Genomic DNA, 21,157 nt, shown 5'->3' on the forward strand with positions numbered 1-21,157 from the left:
AACTTTTTGCTTGTTAAAAACAAGTTTTACATCGGCTCCCATACTTTGTCACCCTGATCCAGAGCTTCAGTACATTTTGGAGGTAGATGCTTCTAACATGGCTGTTGGAGCAGTCCTCTCTCAAAGGCCAACAAGCACATCTCCTCTCCATCCGGTAGCATTCTTCTCTAAATCACTAACTGCACCTGAGGTCAATTATCCAGTAGGTGAGAAAGAATTACTCGCCATAAAATTGGCCTTGGAAAATTGGCGACATCTACTTGAAGGTACTCAATCACCAGTGATCATATATACGGATCATAAAAATCTTCAATATCTACAAACCAATAAAACTCTTTCCCATCGCCAAGTTTGCTGGTCTTTGTTCTTCTTACGGTTTAATTTCGTAGTAACTTACAAACCAGCGGAGAAGAATAAAAAAGCTGATGCATTATCTCGTCTCGCTGAAAATAGCTGTGTAGATTTATCCCTTCGGTCTATAATACCTCAAGATCGTATTGTTGAGGTCGTTCGATCCTTAAAGGAAGAGATTCTACATAGCTTAAAATTGGATTCACCACCACCTCAATTACACCCTGATTCAGAGGGGTTTCTTTACCTGGGTACTAAGCTCTACATACCCCCCCGATGTTCGTACAAGAATTTTAGAGTTAACACATGATGTACCCATGGCAGGACATATGGGGATGACAAAGACATTAAACCTCCTCACCAGGCAATTTTGGTGGCCTGGTATGAAAGAAACAGTACAAAAGTTTGTCTCTTCTTGTGACACTTGTGCTAGATCTAAAACTGACACTTCAAAACCATTCGGACTACTTTGTAGTCTACCCATACCAACGGTTCCATGGGAGGTATTATCCCTCGATTTTATAGTCGAGTTACCTCCTTCTAAAGGATTCACCACAATATTAGTGTCTGTAGACCATTTAACTAAGATGGCACATTTCGTTCCTGTTCGGAGATTACCCTCCTCTAAGGAGACAGCTGAATTACTTATCAAACATGTATTCAAATTACATGGGATTCCTAAGACCCTTATTTCAGATCGCGGGTCACGATTCATCTCAAAATTCTGGCAATCCCTATGTCGTATCTTACGCATTGAACGAAAATTAACTTCACCATATCATCCACAAACTAACGGCCAAACTGAGAGCGTTAACCAATGCATAGAACAGTACCTGTGTTGTTATACCTCATACTTACAAGATGATTGGGCAGATCTTCTCCCTTTGGCAGAATTTGCCTATAACAATGCAACTCACAGTACTACCAAACAAAGCCCTTTCTTCCTCAATTATGGGTTCCATCCAACATTTCTCCCTCCACGTATTCTACCTTCCAGTAATCCGGTAGCCACCGATTACCTCACACAAATCAAAGATTCTCTGGATCTACTCAATGCCACCATTTCTCAAGCTCATAGTCAACAAAAACGGTACTATGATCTCCGAAGGAGACCTTCACCCCAATATATTACTGGTGATCTTGTTTGGTTATCCACAAAAAATTTAAGATTACGGATTCCCAGTAAGAAACTTGGACCTTTATATTTGGGACCTTTTCCTATTGAAAAGCTTATTGGAACATCTGCAGTTCGTCTTACCTTACCAACAGATTTAAAGATACATCCCATATTTCATGTATCACTACTAAAACCTTATGTTCCAACCCAAGGTATTAGAAGCACACCCATACCTCCACCACCTATGCAGGTAGAGGGAGGTGAAGAATATGAAGTACATGAGATTTTAGATTCTCAGATTTATAGAGGGAGACTACAGTATTTACTAAGATGGAAGAATTATGGTCCCCAAGATGACACCTGGTTGGATGCCTCAGAAGTCCATGCACCTAGGCTTATTCAAAGGTTCCATATCAAACACCCTGGAAAACCCAGCTTATAGGCCTTCTGGAGCCGGCCTTATGGGGGGGGGGGGTACTGTAAGAAGCTTCAGAATCTTCCACTTCCTGTTTGCGTTCCACCCCCTCAGTCAGGTGGAACGCATATGACTCATGACGCTGACGTCGCTTCTGACGTCATTTTCGGGCGCCGCTCTAGGCGCCTATTTCAATCAGCGGTTTGCACAAACAAATCGTTCGTGCAACCGCTCATGACAGCCACCTTACCGGACGCTGCTGTGCTGAACTAGGCTCTCACCCCGCTGCCTACCTATCTGTTACTTGCATCGCTACCCAGCCTGCTACCACGCTCCTCTCCTCTCCGCTCCTGGAACCCTGCCTTGCCCTGTCTTGCTTCTGCTAACCATTGACCGGATAGTCAGCAACTCTAACTGCCCTCTGGAGCCTCACCAGGATATCCTTCTACCTCTGCACCAACCTCCTACAAGGATAAGTACCCCATAGGGGATCCCACCATTCCTGAGTTCATCCCTCGCTATTACTACTAATTCACTGACCAGAGATATGTTGCTACAAGTACATGTTTCCTAAGTGTCACACTGCAGTGAAGTAGTTGCTATCTATGTCTGTTGCTTGCTTCTGCTGAGTTACCCTTCATTACTGGGAAGTTATAATATAGCCATACACTATTCATTGTGTTACATCCTCTGTGCTTCTGCTTGTGTATGTCTTATGCTTGTTCAGGGACAGTTCACCACTATGATGAGTCAAGAGAGTTAAGTCAGGTGATTTAACATATCTCTGCAAGACTACTGAGTGGAATTCTGCAGCTGTAGATCCAGTCCTATCTAAAAATTACCAGAGCGTTACAGAGATACACCTTTTAAATTTGTTTGGCGAATCTACTTCCACCGCCGAGGATTGCAGGGCGCTTCAGTTTGCCTCCTGTTCCGAACTCCTCCTACTCCTCTTCCTCATCCTCATCCTGCCTTTAGGGTACAAAAAATTGTAATCGGGGCCTAGTCTGTGTTTGTACGTGTGAGATACACCGTTTTATAAATTTTTTTCTATTCTGCTATTCAATATACACCCTTTTGGAGTGTAAAAAATTAAATTACGGCATAGTCTGTATCGGTACGTGTGAGATACACCTTTTAAATTTGTTTGGCGCATCTCCTTCCACCGCCGAGGATTGCAGGGCGTTTCAGTTTGCCTCCTGTTCCGAACTCCTCCTACTCCTCTTCCTCATCCTCATCCTCCCTTTAGGGTACAAAAAATTGTAATCGGGGCCTAGTCTGTGTTTGTACGTGTGAGATACACCGTTTTCTATCCTTTTTTCTATTCCGCTATTCAATATACACCCTTTTGTGGTGAAAAAAATTAAATTGAGGCATAATTTGCATATTTGACTGTGAGATACACTCGTTGTATTTGTATACTGTTTTTCTATTCCTCTATTTAATAAACACCATTTTGGGGTAAAAAAAAATTAAATTGCGGCATAGTTTGCATATTTGACTGTGAGATACACCCGTGTGATACTGTTGTTGTTTTGTTCCGCTATTCAATAAATACCTTTCTAGGGCAAGATCATAAATTACCGAAATATGAGGAGAACCTCAAATAGGGGCCGTGGCCTGGGTCATGGTGCTGCTTGTAGAGCTCTTGTTGCAAGGAGAGGACGTGGTCAATCTGTGCCAGCTACATGCACAAGTGAAACACCTTCCTCAAGTGTGAGTAGGCAACAGAACCTGCAGAAGTATTTGGTGGTGCATCATGCGCCTCAAGTGTTGAGGCAAGTACAGGCGATAGTAGATTGGGTTGCTGACAGTGCCTCCAGTTTCTTCACATTGTCTCCCACCCAGTCTACTGCAGAAAGGTCAGAGTTGGCACCTGCAGCCGATGTCCAACCGTCTTTCACCTCACCCCCTTGCAAATCAGGCAAGCAGTCTGAGCCCCAAGTCATGCAGCAGTCTCTTCTTCTTTTTGATGACTCTGTCAGCAGGGTTTCCCAGGGCCATCCACCTAGCCCTGCCCCAGAAGTGGAAGAGATTGAGTGCAGCGATGCCCAACCACTTATTTCTCAAGATGAGTACATGTAAGGACCATCGCAGCACGCCTCCGATGAGGACAAAACGCAGGTGCCAACTGCTGCGGCACTCAGAATTGTGGAGACCGATAAGGAGGGCAGGGGTGAAGACTGGGTGGAAGATGATGTGGAGGACGATGAGGTCCTCGACCCCACATGGAATGAAGGTCATGCAGGTGAGTAGTTTGGAGGAAGAGGCGGTGGTCGCACAGAGCCACCAGCACAGCAGAAGAGGGAGCAGGGTGCAGAAGCGGAGCAGCCGTGCCCTAGACACTACGCCTGCTACTGCCCAACGCAGCATGGGACCAAGCGCACCAAAGCCAGCTCAAAGGAGTTCTCTAGCGTGGAAGTTCTTCAGACAATGTGCTGATGACAGGACACGAGTGGATTGCACCCTGTGCAATCAGAGCCTGAAGCGAGGCATAAACCTTCTCAACCTGAGCACAACCTGCATGATCAGGCATCTAAGTGCAAAGCACGAGCTGCAGTGGAGTAGACACCTTCAAAACCAAGAAAGGTCTCTGACTCCTCCTGCTTCCTCTTCTGCTGCAGTCTCAGCCTCTTCATCCACCTCTGTAGTAATACCGGCACCTGCCACCCCGCAAACAGAGGATCTGTCAGCAACACCACCACCTGGGTGACCAACCATCTCCACGATGTCCCGTGGAAGCGTTCAGCTTTCCATCTCCCAAACACTTCAGAGGAAAAGAAAGTACCCCCCTACCCAACCGCGATCCCTGGCCCTGAATGCCAGCATTTCAAAATTCTTGGCCTTTGAAATTCTGTCATTCCGTCTGGTGGAGACGCACAGTTTTAAAAGCCTTATGTCGGTGGCTGTCCCACAGTGCGTCGTGCCCAGCCGCCACTACTTTTACAGGCAAGCCATCCCTTCCCTGCATAACTAAGTGGGGGAAAAAATCAGGTGTGCACTGCGCAACGCCATCTGTGGCAAGGTCCACCTAACTACCGATACGTGGACCAGTAAGCACGGTCAGGGGCGATATATCTCCCTAACGGCACATTGGGTAAATGCAGTGGCGGATGGGCCTGAGGCAGATAGCAATTTGGCGCATGTCCTTCCACCACCGAGGATTGCAGGGCGCTTCAGTTTGCCTCCTGTTCCTAACTCCTCCTACTCTGCTTCCTCATCCTCTACCGCTTCCTCATCCCGTCAGCGTAACACCTTCACCACCAACTTCAGCACAGCCAGGGGTAAACGACAGCAGGCAGTTTTAAAACTTGCCTGTTTGGGGGAAAAACCACACACCGCGCAGGAGTTGTGGAGAAGCATGGAACAGCAGACCGATGAGTGGTTGCTGCCAGCGAGCCTTAAGCCCGGCCTGGTGGTGTGCGATAACGGGCGAAATCTCATAGCAGCTCTGTGTAATGTTCCGGTACCTCTGGTACCCTTGTTTCCATATTTCTCCTCTCTTAATTGCGTCCCATCTTGTATAACAAAGGACGCATATACCTTTAAGACCGGATGACATCACTGCCGAGCGCCGCTATGAGCGGCTATTTCAATCGCCGGTTTGCTCTCACTCATCGCTCGTTCAAACCCACATGTTCATCGCACCTACGCCTGAGAAGTCGGAGCTGCTGACATACCTTCCTTGCTGAACTAAAGCCGGAAACCTCGCTGGTGATCCGTATCTCGCTACGGGATCACCCCTCTCCAATGGACACTGTTATTCCTAACCTATCTAAGTGATAAGTACCCCGCAGGGGATTCTTACTAACCAATCTCCTACTGTCATCTACTGCAATTACCAAGACTATCTGTATCTATCTATTCACTATCATCTGCATAAGACTGTTAGCTCTTGGGACTACCTTGAACTATCCTTGCACTAGGTTACTCTAAAGTCTAAAGTATACTCCATCTGTGTCCTCTTACCATCTGCACTATACTTGACATCAGAACCTATCTGCTTACCATCACCTGCAACTCTCCTATACTACTTCTAGTGCTCACCATACAATAGCCTGTCTCTCATCTATATATCCTCATATACTCTATCCCTCCATTAAACATCTATTAATATATATAGTATATAACAGGCTGTACACGGTGATGAAGTCCTGAGAGTTGGATATGTTGTTCAACAGATTCTCTACAAGGCTACTGAGTGTAATAATTCTGCAGCTGTAAATCCATCCACAAACAAAAACGCATGAACGTTACACTCTGGGCCTAGCCGGTTTGACGCACATCCCTTGCCTGGCACATGTGCTGAATTTGGTGGTGCAGAGGTTCCTTAAAAATTACCCCGATATGTCAGAGCTGCTGCAGAAAGTGCGGGCCGTCTGTGCGCACTTTCGGCGTTCTCACCCTGCTGCTGCTCGCCTGTCAGTGCTGCAGCGTAACTTCGGCCTTCCTGCTCACCGCCTCATATGTGACGTGCCCACAAGGGGGAACTCCATCTTGCACATGCTGGAAAGGCTGTGCGAGCAGCAGCAGGTCATAGTGGAGTTTCAGCTGCAGCACGCATGCGTGAGTCGCTCTGCGGAACAGCACCACTTCACCACCAATACCTGGGCCTCCATGCGAGACCTCTGTGCCTTGTTGTGCTGTTTTGAGTACTCCACCAACATGGCCAGTGCCGATGACGCCGTTGTCAGCTTAACTATCCCACTTCTATGCCTCCTTCAAAAAACGATTCGGGCAATGATGGAAGAGGATGTGGCACAGGAGGAGGAGGAGGAAGAGGGATCATTTCCAAAGCTTTCAGGGCAGTCATTCACAAGTGGCTCCGAGGGTGGGTTCCTGCACCCATAAACGCCAGGTACACAATTGTCCAGCAGGGGCACAGTTCTGGAGGATGAGGAGGAGGAGATGGAGGAGGAGATGGAACCATGTTCACAGCAGGGTGGCACCCAGGCCAGCTCATGGCCATCACTAGTGCGTGGCTGGGGGGATACAGAGGACACAGACGATACACCTCCCGCAGAGGACAGCCTTTCGTTGCCTCTGGGCAGCCTGGCACACATGAGCGATTACATGCTGCAGTGTCTCCACAACGACCGACGAGTTGCCCACATTCTAACTTGTGCTGATAACTGGGTGGCCACGCTGCTGGATCCCCGTTACAAGGACAACGTACCATCCTTAATTCACTCACTGGAGCGTGATTGCAAGATGCGGGAGTACAGGCGCACGCTGGTAGACGCGATGCTGCTGGCATTCCCACCTGACAGCGGGGCCACAGTGGAAGCACAAGGCCAAGGCAGAGGAGGAGGAGGAAGAGGTCGCCAACGCAACCAGGGCACCGCCAGCACCTCAGAAGGCAGGGTTAGCATGGCCGAAATGTGGAAAAGCTTTGTCAGCACGCCACAACAAACAGCAGCACCAGCAGCTCATATGGAACGTCTTAGCAGGAGGCAGCATTTCACCAACATGGGGGAGGAGTATATGTGCACACGCCTACATGTAGTGAATGACGGGTCTGCCCCCTTCAACTTCTGGGTCTCCAAACTGGGCATATGGCCTGAGCTTGCCCTTTACGCCTTGGAGGTGCTGGCGTACCCTGCAGCCAGTGTATTATCTGAACGTGTATTTAGCACGGCTGGGGGCGTTATCACAGACAAGCGCAGCCGCCTGTCCAGAGACAATGTGGACAAGCTCACGTTCATTAAAATGAACCAGGCACGGATCCCACAGGACTTTTCTGTACCTTGTGCAGAATAGAGATGGATACCGACCTTACCCAGCCATTGTTATATTTTTGATCTTTCTCACTCTTTTGGGGTGTACCCTAATTTTAAATGACTAAAAAAAAGCAGTGTTGGCTACCTCGTCCCCCTCCACCGCCGCTTCCACCTACACCGCCACATCCACCGCCACCTCAACCTCCCTCCTACTCCATATGGGCCTCGTCCTTCACAGATGAAGAAAATTGTTTTATTTTTCTGTTTTTTTTGTTGTTTTAAGTTATTTTCCTATCCACATTTGTTTGCAGAGCACTTGCCATGCTCTTAACTACATTTTGCTGCCATTTGCAGCACTCTAGCACTTTCCATTGGTTTTTTAGAGCCATTTTAGTGCCTGAAAGTTCGGGTCCCCATTGACTTCAATGGGGTTCTGTGTCCGGGTAAACACGGGGACACGGACCCAGACTTTTTTTTCAAGTTCGGCCGAACCCGCCGAACGCGGACATTCAGGTGTCCGCTCAACTCTAGCGGAGACATATGCCTGTTAATTATTTCATTAGCGCAAGCATAGTGTTCTGCTACTTTCACACCTATATATGTGTAGGTGTATATATACATACATGTGTGTGTATATATACCCCTATACAGAAGTTCAGATGTCATGCCTGCCTGCAAAAACCCCCAAAAAATGGCCAAAAAACCGCCTGTAATAACACACCTGTGCGTTTTTTTTTGGCGCAGGCGTTTTTTTGGGCATTTTTTGGGGGTCTTTGGAGGCAGGCAAAACATCTGGACTTCTGTATAGGGGTATATATACACACACACTTATATGTATATATACACTTACACATATATAGGTGTTATAGGAGCGGAACCCTATGCCTGTTAATTATTTCATTAGCGCAAGCATAGTGTTCTGCTACTTTCACACCTATATATGTGTAGGGGTATATATACATACATGTGTGTGTATATATACCCCTATCCAGAAGTTCAGATGTCATGCCTGACTCCAAACATGTCCTCAAAAAAGCCCTATAAACGCCTGCAGCAAAAAGCAGGGTGACCGGCGAGAAGCCATATCCCTGTTCTGTAAGTGACGTAAGAGAAACAATCTTTTCTCTATAGCGGTCACCCTGACATGGAAGGGTTTGGTCACCCTGCCATAGCAGTCAGTGTCAGTTCACCCTACACTACACTACGGTCACCCTGGCACTTAACACTTTCTAGCTACACTAGATATCCCTTTCCTCACACTAATAATTGCTAAATGACACTTTTGAAGCAGAAGTAACAGAACTGCTTCCACTCTCGTCCACATCCCTGTATTACAATGCTAGGAATTTGGCGGGGGCTATCTTATATACTGGGGGGCGTATTCACTACTGATTGGCCTCTGGACCCCCTAGTCACTCCAATCACATTCCTATCATTCTCCTGCCCCCTCACTTGGCTTTTACTAATGGTTCTGGTCCCATCACGGGCTTTTAAAGCCCATTTCCTGTCCCATTGCATTTTGGTCGGTTCTGGTTGCCGAATTCCGAACTTTTTCAGCAAAAAGTTCGGAATTTGGCCGAACCTCGAACAGCCAATGTTCGGGTCGAACCGATGGTCGACCCAAACCGTTCGATCATCCCTACTGACAATGAGCTGGCAGGTGGAAATGGATGAGAGCATGAGAAGACATTACAGGAAGAGGATGATGTTGATGAAGATTAGCTATGGCAAAGTAATACCAAAACACACAATTATTCAGTGTTTATTACTGCTTCTAAAATTCTAAAACTCTCTAGGCTTTTGTAGTTGGATGAGCCCTGGACCCAGGACCAGTCCCAGATATAGGTACAAATTAGACATAGTATTGTGTAGGTATCTCTTGTATGGAACTTTTTTCCACATCTCTGAATGGCATATCCGTTACTGTGTGCAAAAAAAAAAAAAAAGTTAGGCTGTAATCATCTAGAAGCATATATGGACATTTCTGCCCTCATATAGAATATTAGGTTCCCTCATTCTGTTCTGTAAGAAAGTAAAATCAACAGCATCAACCTATCATCAATCTGGTTCAAAATCTCAAACAGCTTCCTAATTTGCTACTGCTGCTCTTGCCGAAAGGGACCAATCCTCTTTTGCCAAAAATTTTACATTTTCTACTGCTGTGATTGTGAAAAGTGAGAATATAGGAAACAATGTACCCCTTTTTTTCTTCACCAACTTAACATTCATCTGGCCAATATACCATTACTCTCAATGTAGACAAAACAATACCTGTTAATAAAGCTTTTCTTGTTTTTATTACAGGAAACATAGCACACTTCTTAGAATTCTTGCAGTGAAAGTTAGTGCATGCTACTGCCAGTAACTGTAAAAGTAGTTATAGCTATGTTAGTTTTCCCTTTTATGGCCACTTGGGTCAACTTTGCAACCATCAGTGACAACAGGATGTAGATCAAGTAATGTCACTATGAACAGCCAGGTCAAGTTCCCAGATCAGCAAGTTCTTTAAATCTCCCTCACAGTTGTAATTCCAGTTCCCAACACCAACAAGATCAACCACTGCTTCTCGTCCTATCATACATGCAGGGCTTTTTTTCAGCGGGAACATGGGGGAACGCAGTCCCGGCACCTCCAGCACTGACTGTATACAATTGCAAGGGGTGCTGGGGTGTGCTGCAGGATCTATTGATGCTGACTGCTGTGGAAGCTAGTCTCACTGGAGGGGATCTTTTTGTTTGTATGTGGGCTATTGTTGCTGAGGAGGTCTATTGTTGCTGGTGGGGAACCTGCTGTTGCTGTGGGTCTTATATTTCTGGGGGATGAGCTGTTGCGGGGAGAGATCTACTGAGAGGGAGGGGTCTATTGTTGCTGGCTGACGGAAAGTCTATTGATGCTGGCTGTGGGGAGATTTGTTATTGCTGCCAGGAATCTATTGTTACTAGGGGGAAACATTTTTTGCAGGTGGTCTATTGTTGTTAGGGGGATTGCTGACAAAGGGGGGGGGGGGATATTTTACTGGCTGCAGGGGATCTATTTTACTGCTTTTCTTGTTCTCATTACCAAATTCAACACAAATTACTTAGCACCACAAAAGGATATGTGGTTCTGAATTCTGGGAGGTAGGTAGGGGGTGGAACCAAAGAATGGTGCTCAGAGGTGGGTAGGGGGTGGAACCAAGGAATGGTGCTCAGAGGTGGATAGGGGTGGAGAAAAAGACTGACTCGGAAAGGTGGAGTTCCTGCACCTATTTTCTGAGAAATAAAGCCCTGCATACATGTAAAAAGTGAAGCACTACCATGTGGTTTTGTACCTTAGTTTGGTGAAGAAGGCATAGTGGTAACCAGAAATATCTGCTATAATATCAGTGAATCTTTCTAGGCATAACTAATCACCCACTGGCTTTTACCCAGCTTGTATAACTAAACAACAGGTTCAGTTGCTGTGGCAAGATCAATGGATAAAAACTTTGGCTCTGATCATGTGTTACATAACCCCAACAATGGGGTATATAGGGTATATAGGAGGACTTCCTTTACTCTGCCAGACCCACTTTATCTAAGGTCTGGTTAGCGTTTCAGTGGAAGGAGCGAGTCTGCTAGAGAAAAGGAGGTGGGGAGTTGCTGTTGAGGGGTTTTGCTGGAAAAGGATTGGCTTTTATGGGAGCGGAGCTTTGCTAGTGGAGTGGGTTTTCCTAATGGGGGTTTGCTGGGGAAGGATGGAATTTTGCTGGGGATAGGTCTTGCTGGAGAAGGGGAGATTTTCTTGCTAGGGGAGGGGTGGGAAAAGAGGGAGGAAGAGGGTTAGGTGGGGAATAAGAGAAGGAGGGAGGTGGGATGGGGAATGAGGTAGGAGGAATTTGAGGGCGTATATTCTCAAAATTTCGTATTTGTTGCCCGCATATTGTCACAGTTGCTTGTATATTGTCATGATTGCCAGTTTGTTATGCACATATAATCATCGTTGCCCATTTGCTTTCCCCATAACTAAAAACAATTGTTTTTTTCCTTTGCATGTATTGTAATAATTGCCTATTTGCTGTCTGCATATTGTATTCGTTAGCTGATTTGTGCCTGAATATTATATACAATTGCTCATTTGAGGACCATGAATTGTAAAGATTGCCAATTTATGCCTACGTATTGTGAAGTTACCACTGTTTAGGAAAGCATATTACTATAATTTACATGTGCCATTAATAAAACCTTTAATATTATGTTTTTACATGAATAAATATAAAACATTTATATAAAAAATCTTATTTCATTATCATTTATTTCTGACTATTATTAGTATTAATCATTTCATAATTACATAATTACTGGAAAAAAAATCATTTATACTAGGTTCCCCACTGGGGTGTTACTGAATAGCAGCAGAGAAAAATCAGGTCTGATCCCCACCTGACAGAGCTGTTTAAATCTCAGGACTGGATGGACAGAGGTACAAATCCTTTTGCAGGTAAAAAAAAAAAGCTCTCTAAATACACACATTTGGTTCATGTGTGTATTTAGAGGTTTGCCTAGAGTTCATCTTTAACATATATGTTTTTCATATGTATAGCAATTAACATAGAGTGCAAGCTATTCAATCTTTTTATGCTTTTACATAACATCATCCTGCTTAAACCTTTCTGTACCTGTAAACAAATGTCTTGCCATCTATAAAGTTTGCTTAATGCATTGAAAAATGTTCAAGTCTTTGTTTTGTTTTTAAATACTTATCCTGGCATTCAATATGACCCACTTGTTCTCCTCTATGTACCGTAGTGTGATTTGCTTGCTGCCTCAAGTTTATTACAGTGCTTGTTGTATATGAAATGAACATTGTGAACACAGTTTTAGTTACCCAGGCATGTCATTGCCATACATAATGCATATACATATTTTTAATTCACTGCAAGTTAATGCTTAATATGCTTTCTGATCGCCCAATACACCTCCCAGTTCTTTGATATCCCTCCATCCTTTGCTTACCTCCCTATTCTGTCCATCTTGCTTCTCCCACCCCCTTCAGACATCCAGCACTGTCAAGCCAAACACATGATAAATTGCCTTGTCAACAGTATTCATTCAGGGACCAATTAATTCCACAGAAATGAACTAGGGGCCATCAGTTGTTGAAAAACTCCTAGTGCAGGGAGCAGAGCCTTCTATGTGAGAACATGGACGAGAGGGAGAGGAAGGAGAGAGAGAGGCACTGGAAGAATAAGAGGCCGTGGAAGTTAGTTTGACAGAAATTGGTCATTTAATGCTTAAGTGCTCTGCAGACAGCCCCTGTCATAGCGGCCAGCGTGCTAAAACTCCCACAGAGGTTTATTTATTAATTACAGGGAGCTGTAAGGGGCCTTTTTACTGTCTCAGCCCGGACTCATCAACTTTACTTCTTGTCACAAACAGATCTTGTGGCACATGAAGGAAACAATATAGGACAACAAATGTAACCCTATGGAAAACCCTCTAAGAAATTGCTAAAACTGGAAATATGCTTCACCAGTCTAAAAGGTGTGCTAGAGATGCGTCATTTCTATAGATTCTTACTTTAAAAAAAAAAAAAGCTGGAACTGAAAAGATTGAATCATTTAAACTAACAGATATACAGTATATGCTCAATATGAACGCTTCTGTTTTTACGCTTTATTTGGATTTAAACCCAGCTAACTAAAATATCATATAAGTTGTATTGTGTTAATCTTGTTTCAGAAGATCTTTTTTAGTCTGCAGCTTTCATTAAAGGAACACCTGATGATCCTGCCGTGAAGGTCTTTGTTCTGGCACTTCCTGGTATTGGGTGACAACCATAGCTGCCAACTGTCCCTGATTTCGAGGGGCTGTCCCTGATTCATGACAAAGTCCCTCTGTCCCTCTTTCATCCTCATTTGTACCTCATTTTGGTCTGATCTATATAGTTGTATTTAAAGTGCACATTTTATCTTTCAGAAAGTGTTTCCTAGTACAAAACCTTTCATCCAATTTCTAAATTGCTACATTTGTAAATTTCAAAAGCCATTATTAACCACTTGCCGACTGCCCCGCGCAGATTTACTGTGGCAGGGCGGCTCGGCTGCGCATAATCATGTAGATCTATGCAGTGGTGGGATTCAAAAATTTTAGTAACCAGTTCCGACTTTCCCAGCAGAATGACCAGCGTGCCCCCTTTCAATACACAGTGACCAGCGTTCCCCCTTTCAATGCAGAGAGACCAGCGTGCCCCCCTTTCAATGCAGAGAGACCAGCGTGCCCCCCTTTCAATGCACAGTGACCAGCGTGCCCCCTTTCAATGCAGAGAGACCAGTGTACATGCCCCCTTCAATGCACAGTGACCAGAGTGCCCCCTTTCAATGCAGAGAGACCAGCGTGCCCCCTTTCAATGCACAGTGACCAGTGTACATGCCCCCTTCAATGCACAGTGACCAGAGTGCCCCCTTTCAATGCAGAGAGACCAGCGTGCCCCCTTTCAATGCACAGTGACCACAGCATTGCCCCCAATGATTGCAGAGTGCCAGCCACAGCATTGCCCCCAATGATTGCAGAGTGCCAGCCACAGAATTGCCCCCAATGATTGCAGAGTGCCAGCCACAGCATTGCCCCCAATGATTGCAGAGTGTCAGCCACAGCATTGCTCCCAAATTGCAGAGTGCCAGCCACAGCATTGCCCCCAATGATTGCAGAGTGCCAGCCACAGCATTGCCCCCAATGATTGCAGAGTGCCAGCCACAGCATTGCCCCCAATGATTGCAGAGTGCCAGCCACAGCATTGCCCCCAATGATTGCAGAGTGCCAGCCACAGCATTGCCCCTAATGATTGCAGAGTGCCAGCCAGAGTATTGCCCCCAATTGCAGAGCGCCAGCCACAGCATTACCCCCAATTGCAGAGTGCCAGCCCCAGCATTGCCCCAAATTGCAGAGTGCCAGCCACAACATTGCCCCAAATTGCAGAGTGCCAGCCACAACATTGCCCCCAATTGCAGAGCACCAGCCACAGCATTGATCCCAATTGCAGAGTGCCAGCCCCAGCATTGCCCCAAATTGCAGAGTGCCAGCCACAACATTGCCCCCAATTGCAGAGTGCCAGCCAGAGTATTGCCCCCAATTGCAGAGTGCCAGCCAGAGTATTGCCCCAAATTGCAGAGTGCCAGCCACAACATTGCCCCCAATTGCAGAGTGCCAGCCAGAGTATTGCCCCCAATTGCAGAGTGCCAGCCAGAGTATTGCCCCCAATTGCAGAGTGCCAGCCAGAGTATTGCCCCCAATTGCAGAGCGCCAGCCACAACATTGCCCCCAATTGCAGAGTGCCAGCCACAGCATTGCCCCCAATTGCAGAGTGCCAGCCAGAGTATTGCCCCCAATTGCAGAGCGCCAGCCACAGCATTGCCCCAAATTGCAGAGTGCCAGCCACAACATTGCCCCCAATTGCAGAGTGCTAGCCAGAGTATTGCCCCCAATTGCAGAGCGCCAGCCACAACATTGCCCCCAATTGCAGAGTGCCAGCTTTCCCCCCCCCCCCGCGAGACCCATGCACTTACCTCATGGACGGTCTCGCAGTCGGCTCCCCGCGTCTCCGAGTCCTCCCGCGGCGCCTCCTCCTCGTCCAATGGCACGGTGTTTGCCTTTCGGCCAATCAGGAAGCGGGAGGACCCGCTCCCTGATTGGCCAGGAGGAGGATCATGTGACAATAGCTAATTCTCATTCGCTATTGTCACAGAATGGGCGGGGAGGAGCGCACTGCTCCGCCCCCCGGCCGCCACGTCTGTCCGAGCGCGGGACATTCAATTGTCCTGCGCTTCCTCAGACGCGCAGAGGGATTCAGCCGGTTCTGCGAACTTGCAGAAAGTTAGCAACCGGTTCTATGGAACCGGTGCGAACCGGCTGAATCCCACCACTGGATCTATGTGATTATGTGCAGGCGGTCTCGCGCCGCCGGAGCCGCGCTCTTGCTGTGATTAGACCTAGCAGGAGCTAGACCAGGGGAGGAGCGGGTTCAATCGCCACCGGCGATCTTCAGGTAAACTGACAGGAGAGCCGCTTGCCTATGTAAGCAAAGCAAAGACAAAAAGCGCAGAAAAGCGCATTACAAGCACCGCTCGGTACCTGGACGTTTCACGGGAGACAGCCGGCACCTCCTCTCCTGTTACGGACGTTTGGACTTGGTCTTGCCCCAGATGTGGATGGATGGCACTACTTAGAAGAGTATAGCTTATATACTGAAACTACAGCCCTTCATACCGTGGCTTCTTGTGAGTTGCTACAGTTGTTTTTATATACCATATTAAAGTCTGTTTGCGCTTAGAGAGCTTTTCTGTGCTTTTTGTCTTTGCTCCAGAGTTTTCCTCACTTCTCAGAAGAGCTGCTTGGTGTGGTTGGACATTTTATTTATGGACTTTTTTAATGGACATTTCATATCATTTTATTTATTTATTTTAGATTTCTTTTCTTTTCTCCCCCTTTTTTATTCTCCCCCCCCTCCTCTAAAGGATTCAGATGTTTTATATGTTTTATATGTGGATGGATTATTAGCGCTCATATGTATGTGTTTTTTTATGTAAGCAAAGCAGGTGGCTCTCCTGTCAGACAGGCACAGTGAGATTGTGTGTCCCAGCTAAGCTGAAACACCGATCTCTGTGTGCCTTTCCCAGAGTCCCCCCACCCCACAGTTAGCGATCACAATTAGGCTCACACTTAACCCCTTGATCACCCCCAGTATTATCCCCTTCCCTGCCAGTGTCATTTATACAATAACAGTGCATATTATTTAGCACTGATCACTGTATTAATGTCCCTGGTCCCCAAAAAGTGTCACTCTTTAGTCCCACTAAAAATAGCTGATCGCCGCCACTACTAATAAAAACAAAAAAAATAAAATAAAAAGTCCATAAATCTATCCCATAGTTTGTAAATGCTATAACTTTTTTTGCAAACCAAATAAAATACGTTTTTTGGGATTTTTTTTTACCACAAATATGTAGCAGAATACAAATTGGCCTAAACTGATAAAAATATTTTATTTTTTTAATTTTTTTTATTGGGAATGGTTATAGCATAAAAGTAAAAAATATTGTGTTTTTTTTTTTCAAAATTGTCGCTCTTTTTTTGTTTATAGCACAAAATCTAAAAAACGCAGAGGTGATCAAATACTACCAAAAGAAAGATCTATTTGTGGGAAAAAAGGAAATCAATTGTATTTGGGTACAGTGTCGCACGACTGCGCAATTGTTAGCTAAAGTAACGCAGTGTCGAATCACAAAAAATGGCCTGGTCTTCAAGGGGGTAACACCTTCCGGAGCTGAAGTGGTTAAAGAATAGCAGTGGTAAAAAAAAAAAAGCACTTGTGGGTTTAACCAATAATTTTTTTTCCGTATAATTCTCCTTTAAGGGGGCATGGCAGGAGGTGTGTCCTATGCCAACATACTTTTGCTAATAGGTGTCCTTTGTTCCCATCTCAAAAAGTTGGGAGGTATGTGACAACTGTCCTCCAATTGTGCTCAGGCATTGTCACCCTGATAAAAATTACAAGTGATATTGGAACACACATTGTGCAGACATGGCTCACATATGCAAAATAAGTGAAAACAGCATTTTATGAAAAAGAACCATGGCAGTTGTTTATAATAAACAGTGCTGTAGCAAACTAGTGTAAATGTTGTCCAGTTAGAGTTTAGATCCACATTAACCACTTTACCACCGGAGGATTTTTCTGTCTTACGTCCAGGCCACTTTTTGCGATTCGGCACTGTGCGAATTTAACTGACAATTGCGCGGTCGTGCGACACCGTACCCAAAGAAAATTTACGTCCTTTTTTTTCCCACAAACAGAGCTTTCTTTTGGTGGTATTTGATCACCTGTGCGATTTTTACTTTTTGTGCTATAAACAAAAAAAGAGCGTAAAGTTTGAAAAAAATAACAATATTTTTCACGTTTTTTATATGAAATTCCCCCCCAAAAAAATGTGAAAATCAAAATTTTTTTACATTTTTGGCCAATTTGTTTTCTCCTACATATTTTTGGTAAAAAAAATCCCAATAAGCGTATTTTAATTGGTTTGCGCAAAAGTTATTGCGTTTACTAACTAAGGGAAAGATTTCTGTCATTTTTGGTGTTTTTTTTTAACGAGTAATGGCAGCAATCTGTGATTTTTTTTGTGGGACTGCAACATTGCGGCGGACAGATCGGACCCTTGACTGACATTTTTGGGGGTACCAGTGACATTACTACAGTAATCAGTGCTATAAATATGCACTGTTACCTTAAAAATGACACTGGCAGGGAAGGGGTTCATTTTATTGGAGAGGGAGGGGTTAATGTATGCCTGGTGCTTACTGATGTGTGTGGGGGGAGGTGACTGAGTGACACAGGGACAGATCGCAGGTTCAGCTATGCTGAACCCTGCAATCTGTCACTGCCTGTCACTTAGGAGATCCGCCTGCTTTGTTTACACAAGCGGGCGGATCTCCACACTCGATTCCCCGACGATCGGGGAAGAGCAGCAGCGATTGCCGCTGCCCCTCCCCTGGCCCGACTCCCGCTGTGACTGAACAATCTTGACATAGGGACAGTCTTAGCATTCGCCATAACAGGTCCATGCATAACAGCGGTAGAAGTTTATTTTATCTATATAGACATTGTACCATATACACTTACCATAATATTGAAAGCCAAGTTAGGATCATTGAAGCAAAGAAAATATTTTATGTCTTTGAAGAGGTTAAGCACCTGGTGCATGGTACGCTAGCCAATGAAAGCTTGAAGGCGATCCTTGTGGACAAGTCTGACAAATTCCAATGGATTTGGCAGCCCTGGAGAGACCACTTCCCACCCTTTCAATTTACCTCCTGATTTCTAGACCTGTAAAGGTTCCATGTGATACAGCTTAAAAAAACCCTGGGGTACCCATCTCCATTTTCTCCCCCCCCCCCTTCTCTCTTCCTTCCTTTTTCTGTTTTCTTTGCAGCTTGTCCCTATGTGCTTCCCTCTCTCATTGCTCATGTAGGATCCAGGTGAATAGGGTAGGCCATGGCCGCCTAAAATTTTTCTTTTGGTCAGACACCCCACCCATATCTTTCATTTGTGTCATGGAATCGTGTAGACATCTGTGGTTTTGACTGCACTTTATTGTCTCTATAGTCTGGATGTTGGTCCTGTTTTGGCATCTTTTTGCGCACACATGACCCTAAAGCCTTAGATGACCATCGCACTCTGATGTCCTGTAAGTTTTGTATTTCCTATATTTTATTACAGTACCAGACTGTTGTCACTCCTACCTTGTGCTTGGGGAGCAAAAGTTGTACAATGTGTACTGCTATTTTAAGTGCACATTTAGTTTTTGTATTGCAATGCTTTATTTCCCTTGTTATACTGGAAAACTTTAATAAAAATCGAGTTAAATCATAGAGGTTTCAAACATGAAAGATTTGTCATTCCAATGTCATACACTATATTTTCAAAAGTATTGGGACACCTGCCTTTACACACACACACACGCATGAACCTTAATGGCATCCCAGTCTTAGCTCGTAGGGTTCAATACTGAGTTGCCCACCCTTTGCAGCTATAGCAGCTTCAACTCTTCTGTGAAGGCTGTCCACAAGTTTAGGAGTGTGTCTATGGAAATGTTTTACCATTCTTCCAGAAGCACATTTGTGAGGTCAGGCACTGATGTTGGACGAGAAGGCCTGGTTAGCAGTCTCCGCTCTAATTCATCCCAAAGGTGTTCTAGCAGTCAAGATCCTTCACTCCAAACCAATGATTGTACTGTTTTCGTACAATTTTTCAAATGAGTAAAATCAGATACGAAATACTGTGCATGATCAGAAACAATAAACAAGAAAAAAGCCTTTGTCATAAAATAATTTTTGTACATATTTTCCATCCTCAGTTCTGACTTGTTTTGAATCATCAAGGAAAACTGGACAATCGTTTACCCTATTTTCCTATAGTTTGTACCCACCTTTAGTGAGCCTTATTTGGTGTCAAGTTTACTCATTTTAAACTTGTACTGATAGGAATATCTCTCTCTCTCTCTCTCCGATATTTTGGCCATCGCATATCGGTATCCGCCGATATGGGCCAATATTTTGTACATTTAAAGTTTTGAAAAATAAAGACAATTTTTGACACAAATTTGGTACTGAACATGTTCATTTTTGTTTAATGCTTAATGGCTGGCTTGCTGGCACCCTGTGGTGGGTGGCTGGCTGTCTGGCACCCTGTGGTGGGTGGCTGGCTGGCTGGCACCCTGTGGTGGGTGGCTGGCTGGCTGGCACCCTCTGGTGGGTGGTTGGCTGGCTGGTATCCTGTGGTGGGTGGCTGGCTTGCTGGCACCCTGTGGTGGGTGGCTGGCTTGCTGGCACCCTGTGGTGGGTGGCTGGCTGTCTGGCATCCTGTGGTGGATAGCTGGCTGTCTGGCACCCTGTGGTGGAGGGCTGGCTGCCTGGCACCCTGTGGTGGGTGGCTGGCTGGCTGGCACCCGGTGTTGGGTGGCTGGCTTGCTGGCACCCTGTGTTGGGTGGCTGGCTGGCTGGCATGCTGTGGTGGGTGGCAGGCTTTCTGGTACCCTGTGGTGGCTGGCTGGCACCCTGTGGTGGGTGGCTGGCACCCTGTGGTGGGTGGCTGGCTGTCTGGCACCCTGTGGTGGATAGCTGGCTGTGTGGCACCCTGTGGTGGGTGGCAGGCTGTCTGGCACCGTGTGGTGGGTGGCTGGCTGGCTGGCACCCTGTGGTGGGTGACTGGCTGGCACAGGGGATGTGGCTGGCTGGTACAGGGTCTGTGGGTGGCTGGCTGGTACAGTGCCTGTGGCTGGCTGGTACAGCGATTGTGGGTGGCTGGCTGGTACAGGGCCTGTGTGTGGCTGGCTGGCTCACTGGTACAGTGCCTGTGGCTGGCTGGCTGGTACAGGGCCTGTGGGTGTGGGTGGCTGGCTGACACCAGGCTGCTGTGGGTGGGTGTATGGCTGTGATACACTCCTGCGATACTAGTCCCTACTCCAGACGAGGCTGTCCAAGGCGAGGGAGGCGGGCTAAGAAGGCAGAATGATGTCACGAAAATATCGGCAATATCGGTAACTTTCAGGGCCGATTCCGATATATCGGGGAAAGTGCATTCTGGGCCTCGATATATAAGCCTTGTCGATAATCGGTAGATCCCTACTGTGCATTTTACAAGGTGCAGTAGCACTCTGCAGGTGCAGTTCCTCCAGAGCTTAGTAAATGAGGTAAAGCTTCACTTTGCAAAGAATACCCAATCACACTCATCACCCATCTTAAAAAAACAGCATTTTTGCTTGCACATTATTGGATGATGGAAGTCAGCAGAGCTTCTGCTCATTTACTGAGCTCTGAAGCAACTGCTCTTGCAAAGTGCACAGTTTTTTCGCCTTCAGTAAATCAACCCCATTGAGGCATTGTAGGTATTGTATTATCTGTTTTGTTCACCACTGTTATGTATATCAATGTGTATAGTGTCTTGGAGGTTGATGACACTATATAATTAGTAAGAAAATGTTTTTGAGGGTTAGATACTTAGTCTGTTTATTGCAAACCATATAGACGCAGGCAAACAAAG

Source organism: Pelophylax lessonae, assembly GCF_965119305.1.
Source record: "Pelophylax lessonae genome assembly, chromosome: 9".
NCBI classification, from domain to species: domain Eukaryota; kingdom Metazoa; phylum Chordata; class Amphibia; order Anura; family Ranidae; genus Pelophylax; species Pelophylax lessonae.